Source organism: Protopterus annectens, chromosome 10.part0 (genome assembly GCF_019279795.1).
Source record: "Protopterus annectens isolate FY-2018-M chromosome 10.part0, PAN1.0, whole genome shotgun sequence".
In the NCBI taxonomy this organism is placed as follows: domain Eukaryota; kingdom Metazoa; phylum Chordata; order Ceratodontiformes; family Protopteridae; genus Protopterus; species Protopterus annectens.
In genome coordinates, this window is record NC_056744.1 from 483,258,570 (window position 1) to 483,284,727 (window position 26,158).

Here is a 26,158-nt window from a genome sequence, read left to right on the forward strand (position 1 = left end):
CCTTTTGAAGTGGCTCCATGTAGCTCTGAAAAAAATAGTAAATAAGTAATGGCTATTTTTTTTCTTTCAAAGTGAACAGCTCTTATTTTGGAGATCAAGATGATACTGTGACACTAAAAAAAAAAAGTGTTTTAATATTTTGTCAACCAAAATATGTATTTCATCCTACAATGTCTACAGCCTGCCACCTTTCTCTGCCACCTGCAAGTGGCTAATTTTGAGTTTTTGACCCCCCCGTAAGCTAACTATAGATAAATGCGCAAAAAAAAAAAAAAAGTCAAATCTCAGAGAGTTTGATTCTATGTGGATGGATTAATTTGATTTCACTGCCAATAATGCTGGCTTACCTGTATGCTTGATATGTGGTGAGAAATTAGCAAACAACAAAAAATGTAATGTTGAAAGACATTTCCAGAACAATAGGTTCATAGATTAGTACTAAGCTAACTGCCCTTGCGAGCCATTTTATGCCTAGCCAATTATCCCTTGTGAGACTCAAACCCTGCACCTTATATGTTTGTAAGGCAAACACCCTAACCATTAGGCCACCCTTCCAAATACATTTGCTGAACAGTACTAAGCTGGAGATGAATGAAAAAGATTGATTTTGAAACTGATGCGGAAAGCAGATCAAAGCAAATATACTTTCAAGAAGTGGATCAAAGTCTGTAAACTCAACTACTGCTACTAGTTTTGTGAAAGTTGAGGAGATTATTTATTTATTTGACATTTGTTGACCAGGGTAGTCCGACTGGACTAGTGCCATTTTTCAGCAGAGGGACAGTAAGAAAAGCTAGCCAGTACAATTAAGCAAAAATTACAGAAAATGACTTAATATACAATAACAATACAATAAAAATTACAGGATTGTAGTAGAGGACAAAAAGTAAACAATAGAGTAAATGAGCAGCTGTTCTTTTAGGCACAAGTTAAAAAATCAGTAAGAAATACATTTAGTATACATTTATTTTGAGGCAGGTAGTGACAATAAGCTAGCAAAAAGAATTAGTAAGAGATAGTAAGGAAATAGAAGCGATAGGGCGTGGAAAGCTATTCACACATGGAGAATACATGAAAGAATCATTCATTAAAATATCAGAGCATCTACTCTCGGACTTCAAAAACAAATGTGAAATTGTTCAGAAAATTAGAGATATGCCTCTTTCTGCAAAGACCGTCAAAGACAAGACCATTAAGATGGCAGCAAACATCATCAGTCAACAAACTGAGGACATTAATTCTGCTTCAGCATATTCAATCGCCTGTGATGAGTCAAAAGAAGTTAATATTGAAAAAACAGCACTGTTATGCAGACGTGTGAATTCTGATGGGCTACAAAAAGAAATCATTGAGTTCATAAAGCTAAAAGGCCAAACACGGGGGGTTGTGAGGCTGTGTTGAATTGTTTAAAAGACAAAGAAATAAACACCACCCAAACGGTGTCAGTGTCTACTAATGGGGCATCTAGTATGAGAGAAGTACAGAAGGGGTTTGTGACTTTACTTTGGAAGTCACTGGATTGAAAGCTGCCGATATTTCACTGCATGCTGCAGCAGGAAGCACTGTCCACTCAAACATTTCCTCCCGAATCCACGGAGGTGATGAACCTTGTCATTCAACTAGTCAACAAAATAATGGCAAAAGGGTTAAACCACTGTCAATTCTGTTCATTGTTAGATGAAGTCGACAGCACATATTCGGATCTCCTGCTGCACAACAAAGTCCGATGTCTGTCCATGGGACAAGTGCTGAAATAGTTTACTGTGCGTCTGGAACACATGAAAACTTTCATGGAAAGCAAGGGACTCACATATCACGAACTGGAACATCCAGATTGGCTGGAAAAGCTGCACTGCACGGTGGATATGACAGTGCATCTCAACATGCTGAATAAAAGTCTTCAGGGAAGAGGAAGCACAGCTCTGTAGATGCTGGAGGATGTTTTGGCATTTGAGCGCAAGATGACAGTGTTTGCCAGAGATGTAGAGAGACATACACTCTCTCTCAAGTCCCCTCACTGACTGAATGCAAAGACGCACACAATCACAAACTGTATTTACAGTGTGCAATCATCACAATGCAAACTGCACTTGGGGAAAGATTCTGTGAGTTTAGAAAGGAAAATAACACATTATCCTTCCCTGTTACACCCATGGACATCAACCCATCCCTGCTGAACATGACTGCATTTACAGGAGTAAGTCAACCCAATCTTGAAATTGGACTGGCTGAAAAAGGTGATAAAGACTTATGGGCATCTAAGTTCAACAGCCTGAGAAGCTGATCTCGAAGATGCTGCCCGTTAGAAAGCCATTCTCGATCACAAGCACAAATGGAGTGATAATGAAAACCTCCCCAAACCCAACAAACTTGTGTTTGAAACATGGAATGCCATTCCCAACACTTATACGAATATGAAGAAGTATGCATTTGGAATCCTGTCCATCTGTGGATCCACATACTTATGCGAGCAGGTTTTCTCAAGTATGAACTACATAAAAAGCAAATATCACTCGCACATCAGGGATGACAGCCTGCAGTCATGTGTGAAGATCAAAGTCGCGTCTTACAGCCCTGATATAGAGAAGCTCTGCAGTGATGTTCAGAAACAGAAATCACATTAAAAAGGTGAGAACACCATCATTTAATAAGCTATCATTTTGAAAAACAAATTTATTTTGGACCCTGAGCTGATGTTATGTTTTATCTTCAGCTCGACCGTTGATTGCTGCCCAAGACTGAGGAAAAAAACAGAAGAGGATGATGTCACACTGAAAAGGACTCAAGTCATAATTAAATACAAACTGGCCTATTTTTATGCTTACTCTTTTTAAAGCTGTTAGGCTGCAGCTATATGTTTTATTTATTTCAAAGTGGGCTACTTTTTATTTTATTAATTTTCCACAAATAAGAGAAGAACTCAAACAGGCCTGCATAGTTCTTTGTTTTATTTCAAAGTAAGCCTACCGCCTATACATGCCAGCATGTTTTTCTTCTATTCTTCATAAGAGTTTGAAGTTTTCCTTTTTTATAATAAAAACAGCAATAAAATGTCAATAGTCTCTTTTTGTAGTTCCATAATTTCATAACTGCAAGAAACTAGTTATTTTATGTACAGTATAAAGTACAGTTTTGTACCTACCATAAATGTAGATGTTCGAGTGCTAATACAGCTGCAGTCATAACAGATGGGTTCTCCTGCCGTCAGGCGGGTCCTCGGTCGGCCGAATTCCAAAGTCTAGGTCCGGCATCGGTTGTCGTCGCTTCTTCCCTGACGTCAGTGCGACAGGGGTATAAAGGAACCAGCTGACGCCATTTTCTTCAGTTTTTCTTGCCCCAGATGTCAGGTGCCCCCAGAAGGAAGGCAATACATAAATTTGTGTGATAATGCAGTGCAATATAATCAAAATACAGTAGTTGCAAGCAAATACATCATAAATGAAAACCTCAATCAGGTTGTATGAGGATGTGTTAGCCTATAGGCCTGTCCCAAGAGTGGAAGGAGGGAGGGAAACCTGGACTGCAGCTGTATTAGCACTCGAACATCTACATTTATGGTAGGTACAAAACTGTACTATGTTCATCGTGCATACAGCTGCAGTCATAACAGATGGGTAGAATCCCAAAGCTAAGAAAGGGGTGGTAGGCACTAGGTGGAGCTAGGAGGAGCCAAAATGCCCTGCAAGACTGCAGTGGCAAAGCCTGCTCTAGATTTGGAGTATAATGGTAGGTTGTAGTGCTTGGAGAAGGTATGCACAGAACTCCAAGTGGCTGCTTCCAAAATATCCTTGGTAGGAACTCCTCTGAGGAAGGCTGCAGAGGTGGCTGTGGCCCTGGTGGAATGAGTTCTAATGCCTGTAGGAACAGTTTTGCCATGAAAGGAATAGCAAAAGCATATGCAGTGGGCTATCCATTTTGAGATTGTCTGTTTGGAAATTGGCTTCCCTTGAGCTCCTACCGCATAGGCCACAAAGAGCTGTTCTGATTTTCTGAAAGGCTTTGTTCTGCCCAAATAATAACGCAGTTGTCTGTGGATGTCCAAGGAATGTAGTAATCTCTCCCCTTTGTTTTGAGGATTAGGATAAAAAGTAGGTAAATGTATGGCCTGATTTAAAGCTACCCTGGATACCACTTTAGGCATAAAGGACGGGTTGGTTCATAAGGAAACTCTGTCCTGATGGAAGATGATAAAAGGCTGGACAGCCATGACAGCCTGTAGTTCAGAAACTCTACGAGCTGAGGTGATAACCAGAAGGAAAGCTGTTTTCCATGACAAAAATTGCAAATCTGATGAGGCAGCTGGTTCAAAGGGAGGCAAGGTCAGTTTTTCCAGAATGAAATTAAGATCCCAAGCAGGTATTGGTTGTTTCCTTGGAAGCCTTAAATTCTTAGCCCCTCTGAGGAACTGTCTTAAGAGAGGGTGAGAGAATAAAGGTAGATCAGTGTTGTATTCTGCAGAAATGGCTGAGGCATGGATTTTGATGGAGGAAAAAGAAAGTCCACTGCTTAGCAGTTCAGCCAAATATTGTAGTATTTGAGGTAAATTCAGTTTTCCAGGATCCTGGCCCTTTTTCTCATTCCAGACATAAAAACGTTTCCATTTTGCGGAGTAAGCTTTTCCAGTTGATGGCCTTCTGGCCTCCAAAATGACATCCTGCACCTCTTTGGAGAGTAGGGCCTGTTGTGATGCTAAGGAATCTTCCATGTGGCTAGATTGAGTGTTTTTAGCCGGCTATGAAGAGTTTTGAAACTGTGCTGAGTCAGAAGAAGAGGCATTAGAGGCAGGGTCCATGGTGGGGAATGCGTCAGGCTCCTCAGGAGTGGGTACCAGTGTTGCCTTGGCCAGTCCGGAGCAATGAGGATCATCTTTGGTCTGTCTGCTTTGGTCTTTAATAGAACTTTGGGCAGCAGAGGAAGAGGAGGGAAGGCATAAACTGTCATTGATGTCCAACTGAAAGAAAGAGCGTCCACTCTCCAGGCCTTTGGATGGAAGATCCTTGAGCAGAATTTTGTCAATTGATGATTCTTGTGGGAGGCAAAGAGATCTACGTCTGGCCTTCCCCATTCTCGGATTATTTCTGTAAAAACTTTTGGATGCAATTTCCATTCGTGTGGATCTGTCATATTCCTGCTTAGGTTGTCTGCTGGCGTGTTTTCCTTGCCTGGCAAGTACTGTGCTTGTAGTTCCATTTGTAAGTCCATGGCCATGTTCCAAAGTGACATGGCCAGTCTGCATAGGGGGTAAGAATGTGTTCCTCCCTGTTTGTTTATGTACCACATAACTGTGGTGTTGTCCGTTCTTATCAATAGTTGACCTGGTTGTAGAAGGTCCTTGAAAGCTATAATAGCATTTATTACTGCTAGCATTTCTTTTTGAATGATGTGAAGGTGCTTTTCTTTTTGGGACCATTTGCCCTGAATGCACCGGTCTGTCATGTGCGCTCCCCAGGCATAGTCCGAGGCGTCTGTTGTGATGACTTGATTTGCTTGAGGCTTGCTGAATGGAAGACCTGTGTTTGTTTGACATGCTTGAGCCCACCACAGAAATTCCTTTTGCAGACATGGAATTAGTGGTATTATTGTTTCCAAACTGTGGCTGTGTTGAGATCATATGTTTTTCAGGTACCATTGTAGTTTCCTCATATGCAGCTTTGCACATGGGATTAGTAAGATGCAAGATGCCATGAATCCCAGAGCCTACAGGATTTTCCTTGCAGTCAGCCTGGTGCAATTTGCTAGTGTTCTGAAGTATTGAATTAGTTGCCCCTGCTTCTCTGGCGTGAGGTAGGCCATCTGGGTGTTTGTGTCCAAATTGGCACCCAGGAAAATTATCTTCCGAGAGGGTATTAGCCTTGATTTCTTTTTGTTGACTGTGTATCCCAGAGAGTTCAATAACATTATTACATAAGCCAGATGTTTCAGAAGAATGTGCTTGCTGTCCGCTTGGATCAGGCAGTCGTCCAAATAGGGGTATATTTGTATCCCTTGAAGTCTGCAGTAGGCAATTACTGATACCAGGCATTTCGTGAATACTCTGGGCGCAGTAGATAAGCCAAAGGGCAATGCAGAGAATTGATAATGGGTTGAACCTGCAAGAAATCTGAGGTACCTTCTGCAATTTTGTCTGATTGGGACATGCAGGTATGCCTCCTTGAGGTCCAATGTTACCAGCCAAGACTCCTTGCCCAGCATGGGAAGAAGTTGCTGTAGAGTGAGCATCTTGAATTTTGGTACGAGTAGAAATGTGTTTAGGATGGATAGATCCAAAATAGGTCTCCAATCTTTTCCCTTCCTTGGCACCAGAAATAGCCTGGAATAAAAACCTTGACCTTGTTCGTGCGTAGGTACCTCTTGAATAGCTTTCATGTTTATGAGATCTGAAATTTGCCTTTGTGCCTCTGCCCTTTGATTGTGTGGCAGGTTTGGCATGCCTCTCATTTTTGGAAGGGTGTGAAAATGGAACTTGTAGCCTCTGTTTATAATGTCCAGGATTCATTTGTCCTTTGTGACAACATGCCAATTTTTTGAAAATAATGCCAGCTTTCCTCCTAAGGGTGCTGCCATTTGAGACCTGGTTGGCATGCAAAGGGGAAAGTCATTGGGTTTGCTTTCTGAAAGATTGCGAGTTGTCCTCACCACCTCTTTGTGTAGGAGCTTGCCATTGTCTGCCTCTATACGATCATTGGGATTGTCCTCTGCCCCTCGGGCGCCTGTATCTGCCTCTTTGGGGTCTGTCTGTGGCAGGAAAGGACCAGTTTTTGGAAGGCCAATTTGTACTAAAACGTGGGGGTTGAACCTGTAGAAATTCTTTCACAGTTTGCATTGATTTAGCCTTTTCCTCCATTTTCCTTAATATGTCCTCAGCATTAGCACCAAATAGTACATCCTTTTGAAGAGGGGCGTCTAGTAATTTAGCTTTGATATGATCAGGCAAGGCTTGTTCCTTGAGCCAGGCATGCCTACGTATGACTGATCCTGTAACAGAAGCTCTACATGAGGCCTCTAGAGCATCAAAACCACATTGTAAGGTATGCTTACCCACTTGTTCTGCACTATGCATCAAATCCTGCAACTCCTTCAAGTCTGGTTGTTCAGGTTGTGACATTTTACTTTTCAATTGTGATAACAAAAACTGTTGGTATTTTAGCATATGAAACTGGCAGTTTAAGGCCCTCATGGATAAGGTAGCCGAGGTATATACCTTTTTTCCCCACCTTTCTAAGGATCTGGAATCTCTCTCGGAAGGCAATGGATTTTTGGCAATGGAGGCCTTAACTCCCTTGAGGCCCTGTGAGATGGTTTCTGGGTCAGCAGCATGGCTTTTGTATAGAAATTGGTGTGAGTCAGGAACCCTGTAGTACCTGTCAGGCTTAACTGGACCTGGAGTTAGAGAGTCCGGGTTAAGGCAGGCCTCCGAGTAAACATCATCTAGGATGTCCAAGACAGGAGGTATAGCCAGAGGCCTGTGCTGGGGTAACAAGAGAAATTCCCTGAGCCTTTTCTTGGAATCTGAATAATCCTGGCCTTCCCAGTGGAAGTGTTCCCTTAAGGTATGCAAAGTTTCCCCAAATGAGTAATCCTCAGGGGGGGATACAGAAGGGATGGACTCCTCCGCATCAGAGTCTTCAAAAGGGGAGTAAGAATGTTCCTGATCATCTGAGTGCTCTGAAATAATGGAGCCCTGATCAGAGGAGGGGGAATCTTCCTCCACTCTGGGCCTTTTGTCAGGTGGGGGCTGAGAACCTCTGATTAGAGTAATTAAATCCTCAGCCATTTTAAGCATCTGTTTCTTAGGCATGGGGCCTGGAGATGGGCCCTGTGTAGCTGGTCTCTTAGAGTGCATGGTTGCTTTAGACTTTGTGAAAGCCTCGATGGAGAAAGAAGATGAAGGTCTGAAGACACCTTGAGTGGAGGTGGACCTGTCCACATTCTGAGTTTGAACGCCAAGAGTGGCTTCGGTATCTGTAGTCGGGGTGTGGGCCGAGGAGCCTGTGACCTCGGGCACAGGAGACACCGTCAAAGATGTGTTGTCGGTAATCAGGGGCTGCGTAGGCACCTCGCTGAGAACCGGACCACGTGTAGTCGGCTTTGGCGTGGTGTCGGTAGAGGCCGCGGACCTCGTGTGTCGGTCCTTGTCTTTGCGTTTTTTAGACAAAACCGGAGTCGGAGTATCCAACGACATAGTATAGTTAAATGCTTTCCCAAAATAATGCTGGGCGAACTCCGCCCGATGCTTTATAGTGCGTTTGTTGAATGTAGCACAAAAGCGACACACCGAGACATCGTGGTCTGGGCCTAAACAAGGTATACAGAGGGAATGGAAATCCTTATGCGGTATTTGCTTCCCACAAGAAATACAATTATTAAGTTTGTCTGACATCGGTCTGAGGCAAGAAAAGTTTCCCCAACGGGGTACTTAGCTTTTAAGAAGACTTCGGTTTCCAAATTTTCGTAATCTCAGGAGCTGGCCGACCGGCACTTGCGAACTGCTTCTGCTTCGGGCACCGCGCGGCAAGAAAGACTGAAGAAAATGGTGTCGGCTGGTTCCTTTATACCCCTGTCGCACTGACGTCAGGGAAGAAGCGACGACAACCGACGCCGGACCTAGACTTTGGAATTCGGCTGACCGAGGACCCGCCTGACAGCAGGAGAACCCATCTGTTATGACTGCAGCTGTATGCACGATGAACATTACCTACATATAAAACTTTATACACTGTGTACGTGTCATCTTCATTTTAGGGGTCAAATAGGTTTTACGGCTGCAGATGAATTTTATTTGGCGGAAGAGGAGCCAAAAATGGCTCTTTTGATAGTGAAGGTTGCAGACCCATGGGCTAGGTGCAGGGGAGAGGCATGCAACAGGCCATCTGCAGAGGAGATCACCTTAATGCAGCAAGTGGCATTCCTTCCAAGGCCACCACCCACTGTGCTCCTGTATGCACGAGTCCCTCAACCCCTAGGAGAGGTGAGCTATCCATGCCTCTCTTCCCTCTTTGTCTGGTGCAGAGGCCACTAATCAAACCCTAGTAAAGTACAGTTTTGTACCTACCATAAATGTAGATGTTCGAGTCTATACACTGCTGCAGTCATTACACTTGGGTTATCCTGCCGTCAGGCGGTTCCCCAGTCGGCCTGAGTTCCAAAGTCTTGGTCCGGCGTCAGTTGCTGTCGCCTCCTCCATGACATCAGTGCGACAGGGGTATATAAGATGCAGCCGACGCCATTTTCTTCAGTTTTTCTTGCCCCAGATGTCAGGTGCCTCTAAATAAGTAGGCAATTCCAATTGCTAATAAAACATACATAAGAAAAGCAAAAAAAAAAAAAAAAAAAGTACAGTTTTGTACCTACCATAAATGTAGATGTCCGAGAGGAATGCATCTGCAGTCTTTACAAATGGGTTGTCCTGTCGTCAGGCAGCCCCTCGGTCGGCCGGATTCCAAAGTCTGGGTCTGGCTTCGGCTGGTGTCGCACTTCACCCGATGTCATTGCGGCAGTCATTCGGGTATAAAGGCATCAGCCGACGCCATTTTCCTCAGTGTTTCTTGCTCCAGATGCCAGTTGCCCTCTTGGATGGCTAAATTTGGATAAATGCCAAAGTTTCCAAATAGTAGAGAGCAAACACACAAAATAAGCATGTATGTACATATATACAAACAAATACACCATAATAGATCCCCCCCAAGCTAGCTGAAGATTGGTAAGTACCCCAGGAGTACCTCAGAGGGGAAGGAGGGTGGGTAATCCTGACTGCAGATGCATTCCTCTCGGACATCTACATTTATGGTAGGTACAAAACTGTACTATGTCCTTCAAGGATGCATCTGCAGTCTTTACAAATGGGTAGAATACCATAGCTAAACTAGGGAGGAGGAAATGAGAATAGATTATGGTGTAGTCAGGATCCCTTGCAAAACAGCAGTGGCAAAACCAGCACGGGATCTAGAGTATAGAGGTAAGTTATAATGCTTGGCAAATGTATGCACGGAGGTCCAAGTAGCAGCCTCTATAATGTCCTTGGTAGCCACTCCTCGTAAGAAAGCTGTGGTAGTGGCTGTAGCCCTTGTGGAGTGAGGCCTGATGTTCTCTGGAGTTTTCTTTCCATGGTAGGAGTAACAAAATCTAATGCAATTTCCTATCCATTTGGAGATTGTCTGTTTAGAAATTGGTTTTCCTTCTTTTCCTGTTGCATATGCTACCAGAAGCTGGTCAGTTTTTCTATTGTTTTTTGTCCTGTCCAGGTAGTAGCGTAATTGTCTGTGCACATCCAGGGTATGTAAGAGCTTTTCTCCCCTGTTCTGTGGATTGGGGAAGAATGTAGGAAGGTGGATAGCCTGATTTAAAGAGACTCTGGATACCACCTTAGGCATACATGTAGGATTTGTTCTCATGGACACTCTATCTTGATGGAAGATCAGGAAGGGTTGTACTGCCATTAATGCTTGTAGTTCAGAGACCCTTCTTGCTGAAGTTATAGCCAGCAGGAAAGCAGTCTTCCAGGATAAGTATTGCAATTCTGCTGTAGCTGCTGGTTCGAAAGGAGGTAGAGTCAGCTTTTCTAGCACAAAGTTCAAGTCCCATGCTGGCAATGGAGGTTTCCTGGGAGGTTTTACATTTTAATTCCTCTCAGAAACTGTCTGAGCAGAGGATGCGAAGACAGGAGGATCCAAGCTGTATTCTGCTGAAATAGCTGATGCATGTATCTTGATGGAGGAATAGGACAGGCCTGTATGGAAGAGCTCCAAGTACTCCAGGATGTTGGCTATGTTCACCAGTGTCACATCTTGCCCCTTTGCAGTACTCCAGATGAGATATCTTTTCCATTTTGCTGCATAATTCTTTCTTGTTGAAGGTCTACGAGCCTCCAGGATTATGTCTTTAACCCTTTGGGATAAATTTGGGTTAATTGCTGTTATGTAATGTTCCAGGCAGTTAGCTGCAGAGTTTTTAGGTTTGGATGCAGAATGTTGTAGTTGTTCTGTGTCAGCAGTAATGGGATCAGGGGCAGTGTCCATATTTGTTCCCGGGACATGCTCCTCAGCAGCGGATACCAATGTTGTCTTGGCCAGTCTGGGGCTATCAGAATGATCCTTGGACGCTCCTCTTTGATCTTGAGAAGCACCTTGTGCATCAAAGGAAGTGGTGGGAATGCGTATGCTGTCAGGTTTTTCCAACTGAAGGATAGGGAGTCCACCTTCCAAGCAAGTGGGTGGTAAGTCCTTGTGCAGAATTTCTTCAACTGGTGATTGAAAGGGGATACAAACAAGTCTATTTGTGGTACACCCCATTCTCTTGTGATGGTTTTGAAGATGTCCGGATGCAGCATCCATTCGTGGGCATCTGCTGTAGTTCTGCTTAATATGAATGTTTTCCTTCCCTGGTACATAAATTGCCTGTAACTGAATGTTGTAGCCCAGAGCCACATCCCATAGGTCCTGTGCCAGCCGGCATAGAGGGTATGAGTGTGTGCCTCCCTGTTTGTTGATGTACCACATAACTGTGGTGTTGTCTGTCCTTATCGTCAACTGGCCTTCTTGAAGAAAAGGTCTGAATGCCTGGATTGCCAATTTTACTGCCATCATTTCTTTTAGATTTATGTGCAGATGCAGCTGGTCTTGAGTCCATAGGCCTTGAATGCACTTGCCCATCATGTGTGCCCCCCAACCGAGGTCTGAGGCATCTGTCGTGATGGTTTGTCTTGGTTGACTTTTGCAGAAGGGCAGTCCTGTGTTTGATTGACAGGCCTGAGCCCACCATAAGAACTCTTGCTTCAGGCATGGGATCATTGGAATTTTGGTTTCTAGGCTGTGCTTGTGCTGAGACCACAAATTCTTTAGGTACCACTGTAGCTTTCTCATATGTAGCCTGGCATGAGGTACCAGTATTATGCAGGATGCCATGAAGCCTAGAGCTTGTAGCACTTTTCTTGCAGTTAGATGGCTCTGTTTTGTTAATGCCAAGAAGTAGAGAGGAAGTTGCTCTTTCTTTTCTGCAGTTAGAAATGCCATTTGTTTTGATGTGTCCAGTTCTGCACCCAGAAAGGTTATTCTTTGGGAAGGAATCAGCCTTGACTTTTTTGTATTGACTGTATATCCCAGGGCTTGCAGCAGGTAGATGACTCTTTGTAAGTCTTCTGTTAGTTTGTTTTTGTTGTCCGCTTGTATCAGGCAGTCGTCCAGGTAGGGATAGATTTGAATTCCCTGAAGTCTGCAATGAGCGATTACTGATGCCAGGCATTTCGTGAACACTCTGGGCGCAGTAGATAAGCCAAAGGGCAATGCTGAGAATTGATAATGCTCTGATCCTGCAAGAAATCTGAGGTATCTTCTGCAAATTGGTCTTATGGGGACGTGCAGGTATGCCTCCTTGAGATCTAGAGTTACCAGCCAAGACTCCTTGCCCAGCATGGGAAGAAGCTGCTGTAGGGTCAGCATTTTGAATTTTGGAACAATGAGGAATGTGTTTAAAGCGGACAGGTCTAGAATAGGTCTCCATTTGTTTTCTTTTCTTGGTACCTGGAAGAGCCTGGAGTAAAATCCTTTCCATTGCTCCATAAATGGTACCTTTTCCACAGCTCTCATTCTTAATAATTGAGATATTTGTTTTAGAGCTTCTGTCCTTTGAGAGGGTGGTAGATTTGGCATTCCTCTCTTTCCTGGTAGTGTATGGAAATGGAACCTGTAACCTTTGTCTATAGTCTGCAAAATCCATTTTTCTCTTGTAATGCAGTGCCAGTTTCTTGTAAATAATGTTAGCTTTCCGCCTAAGGGTGCTTCTAGTTGTTCCCTGGAAGGCGGTGCCATCGCCAAGTCACTGTGACTGAGAAGTTCTAGTGGTGGTGGCTGCATCCGTGCCTCGTTTGTTGTTACCCTGCCACTGGCGACCCCTGTAGGCACCCCTGGATTGGTTTCTGCCTCTAGAGCGCCTATTCCTGCCTCTTTGTGCCTTAGAGGAGTCCGGAAAGGACCAATTCTTGGAGGGCCAGTTCCTGCTAAACCTTGGAGGTTGAACTTCTAAGAAATCTTTCACTGTTTGCACAGATTTTGCTTTCTCTTCCATCTTTTTTAGTACCTGCTGTGCGGGGGTCCCAAATAAATTGACCTTGTCCATAGGTGCATCCAAAAGCTTAGTTTTGACATGGTCTGGTAATGCCTGTTCTTTCAACCATGCATGCCTCCTGATAACTGTGCCAGTCATGGCTGATCTAAAGGAAGCCTCCAGTGCATCATAGCCACATTTTAAAGAAGGGTTACTAACCTGCTGTATGTTATGTAACATTTCTTGAACATACTTTTTATCTAAAGATTCTTCTGAGGACAGCTTTTTAGTCAACTGGTCAAGCATAAACTCTTGATATTGAATCATATGAAATTGGCAGTTCAAAGCTCTAGCTGACAAAGTAGCAGAGGTGTAAACTTTTTTACCCCATCTCTCTAAGGACCTGGATTCCCTTTCAGAGGGAGGGTTTTTAGAAGAAGTAGCTGCTACAGCTTTAGGGCCCTGGGAGATAGTCTCTGGATCTGCAAAAGGAGCCTTATATAAGTGGTGATGAGTGTCCGGAACCCTGTAGTACCTATCGGGCTTAGCAGGGGCCGGAGGTAAAGTATCAGGAGCAGTGCAAGCATCATTAAATGCATAATCAACAACAGATAGAACTGGAGGTACAGCTAAAGGCCTATGCTGTGGCAAGTGTAGAAAGGTCCTAAGCCTTTTTCTAGAGTCTGAGAAATCTTGGCCCTGCCACTGGAATTGTTCCCTCATAGCATGCAAGGTTTCTCCAAAGGAAAATTCCTCAGGAGGAGAGGCTGAAGGGATGGACTCCTCAGCATCAGAGTCTTCGTAAGGAGAATAAGAAGCCTCAGGAGGATCTGTATGATCTGAGTCATCAGAGGAATCATCTGTGGCTACTGGCTCAGGGGGCTCTGCTCTAGGCCTCTCTTCTGGAGGAGGGAGAGAGGCCCTGTCTGGATGAGGCTGGGCTCCACGAATTAAAGAGATGAGATCCTCTGCCAAAGAAAGCATATGGGAACTGGAGCTGGGCCTGTGAGAGGGGGGCTTGGCAGGCACAGGTTTTGATGCTTTGGCTGCTTTAGCCCTGGCAAAGGCCTTAATAGACATAGCTGGAGGAGGCCTAGCAGCTCCACGTGCAGGGGTAGAAATATCTAGGGGTATGGTGTCTGATAAATCCTGTGAAATCGCAACAGAAGGTTGGATTTCAGAAGCCGTTTCTACCAGGTTAGAAGAGGCCTCGGTAGAAGGCAAGTTATCGGCTGATGAAAGAACCACTTGCTCGGTTTCGGCCAAAACCGAGACACTCGTGGTTTGCTTAACCGCGGTTTCGGCCGAAACCGCGGACCGCGAGTGTCAGTCCTTTTCTTTGTGTTATTTGCGTAGTCGGAGGATCCGACGGCATAATGTAGGCAAAATCGGAGCCGAAAATCTGTTCAGCAAAGTCCGAGCGACGTCTAAGCGTCCGCCGGTTAAAAGAAGCACAGGCTAGACAAGCTGCTATGTCGTGGTCTGGGCCTAAACAATGTATGCAATAGGAGTGGAAATCTTTATGAGGTATTTGTTTCCCACAAGATAAACAGTTATTAACTTTCTCTGACATCGGCTGAGGCAAGAAAGAGTCCCCAACAGGGTACTTAGCTTTATAGAAGTCTTCGAAGTAGTATTCGGTAGTAGTAATCTCTGGATCTGACCGACCGGCACTTGCGAACAGCTTCTGCTTCGGGCACCACGCGGCAAGAAAGACTGAGGAAAATGGTGTCGGCTGATGCCTTTATACCCGAATGACTGCCGCAATGACGTCAGGTGAAGTGCAACACCAGCTGAAGCCAGACCCAGACTTTGGAATCCGGCCGACCGAGGGGCTGCCTGACGACAGGACAACCCATTTGTAAAGTCTGCAGATGCATCCTTGAAGGACATCAACTTACAGCTACCAGCAAATACTCCCCATAGGTAAGTAAGGGTAGAAGACATAGGTACGTACCAGCCAGTAACAGGGGAAGGAAGGAGGGTAACCTGGACTGCAGCAGTGTATACACTCGAACATCTACATTTATGGTAGGTACAAAACGGTACTATGTTCATCGTGTTACACTGCTGCAGTCATTAGACTTGGGTAGAATCCCAAAGCTGAGGTAGGATGGCTGGTTCTATAAGGCATTAGAGGTGGCTATAAGGCCCTGCAGCGCTGCAGTGGCGAAGCCAGCTCTGGATTTAGAGTATAGAGGCAGATGGTAATGCTTGGTGAAGGTATGTACAGAACTCCAAGTTGCTGCTTCCAAAATATCATTGGTAGGTACTCCCCTGAGGTAGGCAGTTGAAGTGGCTGTTGCCCTGGTGGAGTGAGATCTAATGCTGATAGGTACAGGTTTTCCATGGTATGTGTAGCAGAAACGTATACAATGTCCTATCCATTTTGAAATAGTCTGTTTTGAAATGGCTTTTCCCTGTGCTCCTGCAGCACATGCTACCAATAATTGCTCAGATTTTCTGAAAGCTTTGGTTTTGTCCAAGTAGAAGCATAACTGCCTGTGAATGTCCAAAGAGTGCAGTAATCTCCCCCTTTATTCTGTGGTTTAGGATAAAAAGTTGGCAGGTGAATAGTTTGGTTTAGAGCCACACTGTATACCACCTTTGGCATAAACGTAGGGTTAGTTCTTAAAGACACCCTGTCCTGGTAGAAAATGAGGAAAGGTTCCACTACCATTAGTGCCTGTAATTCTGAAACTCTTCATGCTGATATTATTGACAGGAGCAGAGCAGTTTTCCAAGAGATATATTTTAATTCTGCTGTGTTAGCTGGCTCAAAAGAAGGTAAAGTTAGTTTTTCCAAAACAAAGTTGAGGTCCCAAGTTGGAGTAGGTGCTCTACGGGGCGGTCTTATGTTTTTAGCCCCTCTGAGGTACTGTTTTAACAGGGGATTAGAGAAAATTGGTGGATCCGTGTTGTAATGAGCAGAGATGGCAGAGGCATGGATCTTGATGGATGAGAAGGAGAGGCCTTTGTCCAGCATCTCAGTTAAGTATTGTAGTGTCTGAGGAATGTTTGGGACAAGAGGGTCAAGGCTGTGAGCTTGGTTCCAGGCACAGAATCTCTTCCATTTATCCGAATAGGCTTTCCTGGTACTTGGCCTTCTGGCCTCCAGAATGACATCCATAACAGCTTTGGAGAGAGACATTGCTTGCCTGACTAAGGAATCTTCCATGCAGCTAGGTTTAAGGTCTTTAGCTGGCTGTGTAGAATTTGATTGTTGTGCTGAGTCAGTAGATGTGGGATTTGAGGCAAAATCCAGGGTGGTTCTTGTGCTAAGCTCCTTAAGACTGGGTACCAGTGCTGGCGTGGCCAGTCCGGTGCAATCAGGATCATCTTTGGCTCTTCTTGCCTGGCTTTTATGAGTACCTTTGGCAGGAGAGGAAGTGGTGGGAAAGCGTATACTTGTAGATTCTCCCAGCTGAATGAGAGGGCATCCACTTTCCATGCTTGTGGATGGTAACTCCTTGTGCAGAATTTTTGTAGCTGGCAGTTTATTGGGGATGCAAACAGATCTATGTTCGGGCTCCACCATTTCTGTGTTATCATTCTGAATATTTGTGGATTCAATTCCCATTCGTGGGGATCCATGATGTTTCTGCTTAAGTCGTCTGCCAGTGTGTTTTTCTCTCCTGGCAGGAATTGTGCTTGCAGATGAACTTGAAGGTTTGTAGCTGTGTCCCACAAGGTCATAGCTTGTCTGCATAGGGGATAGGAGTGAGTGCCCCCTTGCTTGTTTATGTACCACATAACTGTGGTGTTGTCTGTCTTTATCAGTAGTTGTCCTGGATGCAGCAGGTCCTTGAAAGCTATAAGGGCATTTTGTACAGCTAGCATCTCTTTTTGATTGATGTGAAGGTGCCTTTGTTCTGCGGGCCACATGCACTGAATACATTTGCCTGCCATGTGTGCTCCCCAGGCGTAATCCGATGCATCTGTTGTTTGCCTGGCTGTGGGTTGTGTAAAAGGCTGTCCCTTGTTGAGGTGACAAGCTTGAGCCCACCACTGAAACTCCTGCTGAAGGCAAGGTATTGGTGGTATAACTGTTTCCAAACTTTGACAGTGTTGAGACCATAGATTCTTTTAGGTACTATTGTAGTTTCCTCATATGCAGTTTGGCATATGGAATTAGTAGTATGCAGGATGCCATGTAACCCAAGGCCTGCAGAATTTTTCTTGCAGGGAGTTGGGTCTTTGTTGCCATCAATTGAAAGTATTGAGTCAGTTGCCCTTGCTTGTCTGGCGTGAGATAAGCCATCTGGGCCGTTGTGTTCAAGCTGGCACCCAGGAATATAATCTCTTGTGAGGGCACTAGTTTTGATTTCTTTTCGTTTACTGTGTACCCCAGGCAACTTAGTAACTTTTTTACAAACGCCAGATGCTCTAGAAGAATGTCCTTGCTCTCTGCTTGAATCGGGCAGTCGTCCAGGTACGGATAAATTTGAATTCCTTTCTGTCTGCAAAATGCAATTACTGGTGCCAGGCACTTTGTGAAGACCCTGGGCGCAGTAGATAAGCCAAAGGGCAGAGCAGAGAATTGGTAGTGCATTGAACCAGCTATGAATCTGAGGTATTTTCTGCAGTTTTGTCTGACAGGGACATGCAGGTATGCCTCCTTGAGGTCCAAAGTCACGAGCCAAGCTTTCTTGCCCAGCATGGGAAGAAACTGCTGTAATGTCAACATTTTGAATTTCGGAACATCCAGGTAAGTGTTTAGAGATGAAAGATCCAGAATGGGCCTCCAGGCTTTGTCCTTTCTGGGTACCAGAAAGAGTCTTGAGTAAAATCCTTGTCCTTGTTCCTGTGATGGTACCTTTTGAATAGCTCTCATATCCATGAGTGCTGTAATTTGTTTTTGAGCCTCTGCCCATTGGTTTGGTGGCAGATTTGGCATTCCTTTTGACCTTGGCAGAGTGTGAAAGTGGAACCTGTAACCTTGAAATACAATGTTGAGAACCCATTTGTCCTTGGTGATTATTTGCCAGTTGTGGTAGAAGAGTGCCAGTTTTCCTCCCAAGGGGGCTGCCAAGAGGGATTTGTTTGGCAGCTATAGTGGGAAGTCATTGGAGCTGCTTTTTATATGGTTGGGGCATGTCTTCCCCTTCTTTCTGGCCTGAGGCAACCCATTGTCAAGGTCTATAAGGACCTTGTGTTTGACCTCTACCTCTTGGACGTCTGTATCTTCCCCTTTGAGGTCTGTCTGTAATTGGAAAGGACCAATTCTTAGTTGGCCAATTTCTGCTAAATCTAGGAAGCTGAACCTGTAAGAAATCCTTCACCGTTTGCATAGATTTAGCCTTATCCTCCATTTTCTTTAATACCTCTTCTGCCTTAACTCCAAATAACACATCCTGCTGCAAAGGTGCATCCAATAATTTTGCTTTAACATGATCTGGTAACGTATGTTCTTTTAACCAAGTATGTCTTCTAATGACAGAGCCTGTAACTGCTGCTCTGCAGGAGGCCTCTAGAAAATCAAAACCACATTGCAAAGTATGCTTTCCCACTTGTTCAGCTGCATGTAATAAATCCTGCATTTCTTTAAAATTAGGAGAATCTGATTCTGGAAGCATTTTCTGTTTTAACTGAGACAGTAAAAATTGCTGATATTTTAGCATGTGAAACTGGCAATTTAAGGCTCTCATCGCTAAAGTTGCAGACATATTTACTTTCTTTCCCCATCTGTCTAATGTTCTGGAATCTCTGTCAGAGGGAACTGGGTTCTTGGCTGATGAGGCCTTAACTCCTTTGGGTCCCTGAGAAATAGTTTCAGGGTCAGCTACAGGGCTTTTATACAGAAATTTATGTGAATCAGGGACTCTGTAGTATCTGTCAGGTTTAACAGGGGCTGGAGGTAAGGAATCAGGATTTAAGCTGGATTCAGTATACACATCATCCACAATATCTAACACTGGCGGAATAGCAAGGGGTCTGTGCTGAGGTAATAAAAGGAAGTCTCTGAGCCTTTTCTCGGATTCTGAGTAATCCTGGCCTTCCCAGTGGAAATGCTCCCTCATGGTATGTAGGGTTTCCCCAAAGGAGTAGTCCTCAGGCGGTGAGGCTGATGGAATTGATTCCTCAGCATCAGAATCCTCATAAGGGGGTAAAGAATATCCTAGGTCTGAGGATGAATCGGAAGAGATGGACATCTGGTCGGATGAGTCATAGTCTGCATCCTGTCTAAGCCTTTTATCAGGAGGGGGATGGGATCCCCTGATCAGAGTGATTAGGTCTTCGGCCATTTTGAGCATTTGTTTCTTAGGCATGGAGGCCTGTCCTGGAGAATGCTGTATTTGTTTCTTTGATTTTAAAGGAGGCTTAGACTTAGCTGAGGATTTAATGCTTAACTAAGTAGGTCTGAAGACACCCTCTGAAGCTGTGGGTTGCTCAACTACTCCAGATCCCTCTGAAAGGTTAACCTCGGTAAGCTGAATAACGTGTGCACCCGAAGGCCCAGCCATCTCCACGTGGAAGTCAGAGGCGGCCTGTGGTTCTACAGAAGCGGTCGTCGGGGGCTGCGAAGGCGCCTCGCTGAAAACCGGAGAACCGGCGACTGGCCTAGAAGAAGCTTCATCAGTTTTAGGCCTCGGATGCCTATCCTTGTCTTTGCGCTTTTTGTGTATTCTGGTCGTCGGAAGTTCTGACGGCATGGTATAATTGAATTTTCTACCAAAATAATGCCGGGCAAAATCAAACCGACGTTTAATAGTGCGCTTGTTAAACCTAGCACAAAACCGACAACCCGTGACGTCGTGGTCTGGGCCTAGGCATGGGATACAATAGGAATGGAAATCCTTATGAGGTATTTGCTTCCCACAAGAAATACAGTTATTAACTTTTACTGACATCGGTCTGAGGCAAGAAAAAGTTTCCCCAACGGGGTACTTAGCTTTGTAGAAGAGTTCGGTTCTGGATTCGGAATGAAAATCTCAGGAGACGGCCGACCGGCACTTGCGAACTGCTTTTGCTTCAGGCACCGCGCGGCAAGAAAGACTGAAGAAAATGGCGTCAGATGCATCTTATATACCCCTGTCGCACTGACGTCAGGGAGGAGGCAACAGCAACCGACGCGGGACCAAGACTTTGGAACTCAGCCCGACTGGGGAACCGCCTGACGGCAGGATAACCTAAGTGTAATGACTGCAGCAGTGTAACACGATGAACATCCTGAGTTGCCCAACCCTGTGTGCCACAGAGCCAGGCTTATTGCTATTTTAAGAGCCAGGTGGTCTTCAGAATAATGTAAGACTTCTCCAGGGTAAAATGTAACTTATTTCCACAAATGGTAAATCAAAAAATTGTTTTTACATTTCCAACTATGAAATACTTAAGCAATAACCGACGACGTGGTCTGGTATATTGAAGATTTACCCATGGTTGGTATGGTTTAATCACGAGGGTGAAGCCAGAGTGATTAAACAAAGTTAACCGTGGGTAAATCTTCAATATACCACAACCACAGAGTCGGTTATTGCTATTATACAATGACATTATTTAAGAAAAAAAAATACTTTTCTTAAATAATGTCTTTGTATAACGGCGGATTGCTGTTCTTCCGTTGGTTGTGGTATACAGGTTCTGCGTTTTGATGTACTGTGCATGCATATGGGACTTGCATTCCCACGCATACGCAGTACATCAAGGCTTTGAAACGGAAGCAGTGGAGAAAAAGTCTCCACTGCTCCGTTTTCTCTCTTTTTTTTTTTTATTGTTAAAAAAAAAAAAAAAAGGTTTTGGGGCAGTTTACACCAATGGAAAAAAGTCTGGGCGACCGGACATTTTTCCGTTGGTATATTGCGGGATTTACAACGGGCACGCTGGTTGGGCTGGCCAATCAGCATGCACGGTTTAGAATATTAATACGGAGGAATTGTATAATTCCTATTAGTTCTTTTATAGAAAGGAAGCTGTGACTTTATACAGACTAATGGCAGGTGGTTTCATGACTGTAGAATGCTGAAGTAACGAGTTACAAGGAGAAAACCAACCAATTAAAAGTGAATGAAACTTGAGGTTCAAAGGGCCACAGTACAGAAAACTGAACTGCAACAGATTACAGTCTTAAGAATCTACTATTCATACAATTTCTGCTGTCAGTTTCAACAAAAACAGCTCTGGAAATGCAAGTATCTTAGACATAGCAGTTCTCCAGTGAGAGGCCTAATTCACCTACATTTTTAATTTTCGTAATGTGAGACTAATGGCAAACGACCCATTAAGTCAACATGATGATATGAACCTTCAAGTTGCTGAAACATTCAGACTTTCACAGTTCTTTCCTCCCACCTCCAGCTGAAATGCACATTCCTCAGTTTCAGTTTATTCTAGCTGGGGAAATGTTATCAATTAAACGCAGTGCAACAATCCTCACAGCTGGTACATGTTCTCTGAAATACATTTCTCTAAGCTCAGGCATGCCAGCAGTGTACTGTGTCCATCTGTACACATTTCCCAGTCCTCAACTAAGTACAATTTGTCATATTAGAACTCTGAACTAAGAAGTATTAATTTTAGTCTGAACGGTTAGCAAACAGGGCGAGTGAATTCAGGAACTAAGCAAAACATTGTAAATGAAAACAAAACAAAAGGTTTACTGCTACAGGGTAGTTGTTCAAATCCTGTCTATTATAAATTCTCTTATTCAGAAAAAAAGAGGAAATACGGTGGTTAATGTTCAAGCAGACTCAAGGGACTAAAACTGTTTTACAATTTTTGACTGACTGACAAGATGACTGAAAAAAATCCTAGAAATAGATTACAATAAAACACAATTCAGTGTTGATGTCCCTGCTACATGCAATTTCAAACAAAACAATGTGTTTTTTTTTCATCTGACACTGACACAATTAAAAATGCAGAACATTTAGTGATACATGCCAGATGTCAGAGTTGATGGGAAGAATGCATGGGAAACAGCATGAGGGCAACAGATGCAAGTCCTGATTATTAAAGCACCAATCCCAAGAGTTCATAGCATCTGGAGGTGTATGCAACCAATTCAATTTACAAAACCTGACAGTATTTTGAAGTGGGGTTGGATGTCCTAGGAGTTCCAGTGGTGCTTGCTTACTACTTTTTCAGATGGCATTTCAAACTAGTACTTTGTGCATTCCTTGGAGAGTTTGTAAAACATAGTTCAGCATTTTCTTTTGCTCTTCCAATTTCCTGACTGTCTCAAGTGTTTTTTTTCCCAAAACTTCAGGAATTTCTGCTTATGGAATACTTCTTAAAACTTACAGCACAATCAGTTAAAATTAATAATGATACTATTATCAAACTGCTGCAAAAGGCTTATTTTTCCCCAACAGAATTTTTAAGTCCTTTTCCCTTACATACACAGTGTTTTACATGGGAAGGGACGATGCAGTTCTAGTGGATGTGGATTCACTATGCATTTCATGACAGTTTGCTCATCAGTGAACTCTGGGCAGACTGTTTTGTATGTAAATGCTGTCTTCTGAATATAAGGGATATGGGAAAACACAGTGGCAGGCAAGTTCAATGTTTGTACGTTTCGTTTTTTTGTATGTTTGCTTTAAGTTTTGATTACTGCTAACTTCTGTTCTCTACTGGTTAGAGACTGACTACTGCAGTTAGTCTCCAAAGTCTGAGTTTTCAGTGCTGTTTTGGGGCCTTCCAGACTGTCAAATGTTGAAATCTATGAAAGAAAACAAAATCTCACTCTGGTGTCTATGTTCTCTACCTGTGGTAGCACAGTTTCAGCACTAAAAATATTTTTAGTCCAGTTAAATGACCTTGCTTGTTGCACAGCCAAACAGTGCTGCGACTAACCACTTGCACCAAGTACTTAAAGTGAAACAAAACCAATGTATAATTTACTCATTCAACACAGTAGGTTATGCAATTTCTCTACTGAAAGCATGTCTGAGCATCCACATAGACATGCAAAGTGCCTGCCGAGACTTGGTCAACAGCCTATTATGCTGAGGAAGCAAATGAACTGAGGAAAAAGATTTTACTGTATCCCACTCACAACATACAACTACAAATAACTAGGTGAATGGGGTTCAGCAAACCAGCAGATAAAGTGTCTGACAGCGGGATGGAGACAGGATCACAGAAACATCTACATGTAGCTGGGCAGCAGCTGATAGTACTGCAGGAACTGCAGCAATGTTTTTTTTGAGTGTGGAAGAACTTTTGTAGTAGGAGGCAAGTGGTTCACTACAAATTTACCAGAATCCCAAATTTTTAGACCTGTGGCCTGCAAATTGTGTGATACTGAATCCCTATGCACACATATGGTACTAGAGAACAGTTGATACTACAAATGTTATCCTTTATTGTCAATACTCATTAATGATGAATAAAGTGGAATACTACTACTTTTCTAGATGACCACAAAACACTCCTTGTCTTATGTGCGACAGTGTCACATGTAATGACACTCTATGACACAGCATAACATGTTGTGCAAAATAAGTCAGTAAAGTTATACAAAAGCAGCTGATGTAGAATCTATGTAAATATTGTTTTCTTTTGAGAAAATAAAAAAAAATGCACAAAATACTATACTGTGAGGAACGTGGTCCTCAAATACCTCCTTGTTAATTATAATCAGCTCCAAAATTGCCAAAGCTCAGACAAGTAAATAAGCCTTTTATCTAGCGCTGTAATGTCTAAAGTTATATCCTCTAGATTCAAAGAAGTCTTAATTTACCTTTCCTCATACCTCATCAGACCCATTACTGAAGATTCACAAAGAAAGGAGTCTGCCCAGATAAAGGTCCAGCACTCAGAAGCAAATACAAATACGTACAAAGAGATGCATGACCACTACAGGTGAAAACTAACCACTTTAATACAAAAAAATAAAAATCGGTAAGTGCTTTCCTGATATAAAGATCACTTCATCAGACAACAATCAGCACAAATCGACCTACTAATATACCACCCTTTTCGAGACATTGGCAACGTCCAGACACTTGTTCCCACTTCCCACACAGTTTGGTTTTGTCAAGGGGAGGTCATGCCTGTTAAATTTGGTCAACTTCTTTGAGACAGTAACCAAGGCCATAGAGGAGGGGAAGGTGGTGCACACCGCCTACCTTGACCTGGGCCTTCGATACTATTCCCCACTCAGGTATAATAGATAAACTCTCTCAACTAAGCATCAATCTATAGTTTACCAGATGGGTAGCAAATTGTCTCACTGATAGAACCCACTTAGTCAAAATCGGGAAAGCCACCTCATGTAGTAGACCTGTAAAAAGCAGTGTACCCCAGGGATCGGTCTCGGGGCCTCTGCTGTTTGGGATATACTTCTCAGAGGTGCAGGCCAAATTTAGTGGCTGACCAAGTTTGCAGATGACTGCAAGCTGGGTGCTGTCATCAATTCCCCTAGTGATGTGGACATCCTCCAAGAGTGTCTCACCCAAACAAATGACTTCTGCCGGAAACATGGCCTCAAACTGAATGCCAAAAAAATGCATCATCATCCCTTTTGGGGAGAATGACGTCCCCACAAATTATCACATTGATAATAAGGCACTAAGCATGCAATCAGTCATGAGGGACTGATTACATGCTTAGTGCCTTATTAAGCATGCAATCAGTCATGAGGAACTTGGGAACCCAGGTTGATAGCAACTGACTTTTGACTACCATATTACTTCTGTTGTACGGAAACCTTTCTACATGGCCCACCTCAATAGTAAGGGTATCTCATCCACGACAAGGTGGTCATAACATCCCTGTATTCTTCCCATATAAGACAGATTATTGAATACAATGCCCCTTTTGGCGTGTACCTCACAAAGCACATGCAGCAACTGGAGAGAATACAAGAGATTCCTCACCTGGAGAATCCAGGGCCTCAAACTTCTACACAACACAGATAGGCTAAAAGCCCTGTCCCTCTACTCAGTCTCCTACAGACTCCTCAGAGGTGACCTCTCTCTTGCATACAAAGCAATCTCAGACCCCGCCCTGAAGGAACTGCTGCATATCCACAAGTCAAGCTCCAGTCAAGTAACCTGCACGCGAGACCTCAACCTGATCTGTGACATCAATAGAACTTGTTGACAGGACAGACTGTGTCCCAGAGACTCCTCGTTTTGTGGAATAGACTTCCTCTCCACGTAAAGCAGAGTACCTCATTAAACCTTTTTAAGCGCAACCTGGATAACTGGACGGGGAACAGAAAATACACCCCTGGAATTCCACTGTGTCTCTGCTGGACAGTGGCATAGGGTGCTGACTCATTGGAACATGGGCTAAATTCTTGGCTAGGCTTGTAAGGGCCTTAGGGCCAAAAGCCTAGTAACTTCCTATGATCCTATGACATCATATCCTGCTTAACTCCCTCGGTTTCAAAAAAAACAAATATGAAAATTTAAAAAATATGTACTTTCTAATATAAAGAGACAATTTCATTTAAGCCTGGAACATTATCCGCTTGTAAATATAGGATCCAGGCTTGTTCTCTAACTTTTGTCTTACTCTTGAAGTTCCCACCCCTGATATTGGTATCTACCACCTGAAGAACTAAAAATCTGAATTTACGGCGACTACACTCTACTTTTATATGACAAGCTAACGCATTATCTTGCTTCTAAATTCCTGACATCCCTTAAATGAAGTATACGATCCTTACAGGAGCGAGTGGTTTTCCCTATATAAAAAAGTAACATATTGTACAATATGAAAGAAGAACTAAATTCTTAGTTGTAAATCAGCACAGAATGTACACTCAATACAGAAACCAAGGAAGGGATGAGAAAACATCATGCCGGACTGCATAAAACTACAAGCATTACATCTCCAGCGACGGGTAAGTACCTTGGAGTTAGGATTTAAATCTATCATCAGTTATTTCTTTCCTGTACCATAACTGTCTCTTTAAAGAGAGATTATTTCTAAATGAAAACTGCAGTGTTTCCGATATAACACCTCTGAAATCTTCAGATGCATTTAAGAACCCCCAATGTTTCTTAATAATATTACAAAAAATATATTGACATTACTAGAAAAGGTTAAGGGGATCCTCACATTCTGCTCAGATCGATGTCTCTATATCTCACAACTTAACATTAGCTGCGGGGAGAAATACGCTCTACCCCTACCATTCCTTCCTAACAAAACCTGAGCAATACAT

The 26,158-nt window shown here is 43.5% G+C and overlaps 1 protein-coding gene across 1 annotated transcript in view; it reads right to left on the bottom strand.

The window, feature by feature from the left end:
- LAMC1 (laminin subunit gamma 1) overlaps positions 1-26,158 on the bottom strand; it is a gene marked incomplete in the record, with an annotated part of 2,174,645 nt that overhangs the window by 1,180,080 nt on the left and 968,407 nt on the right.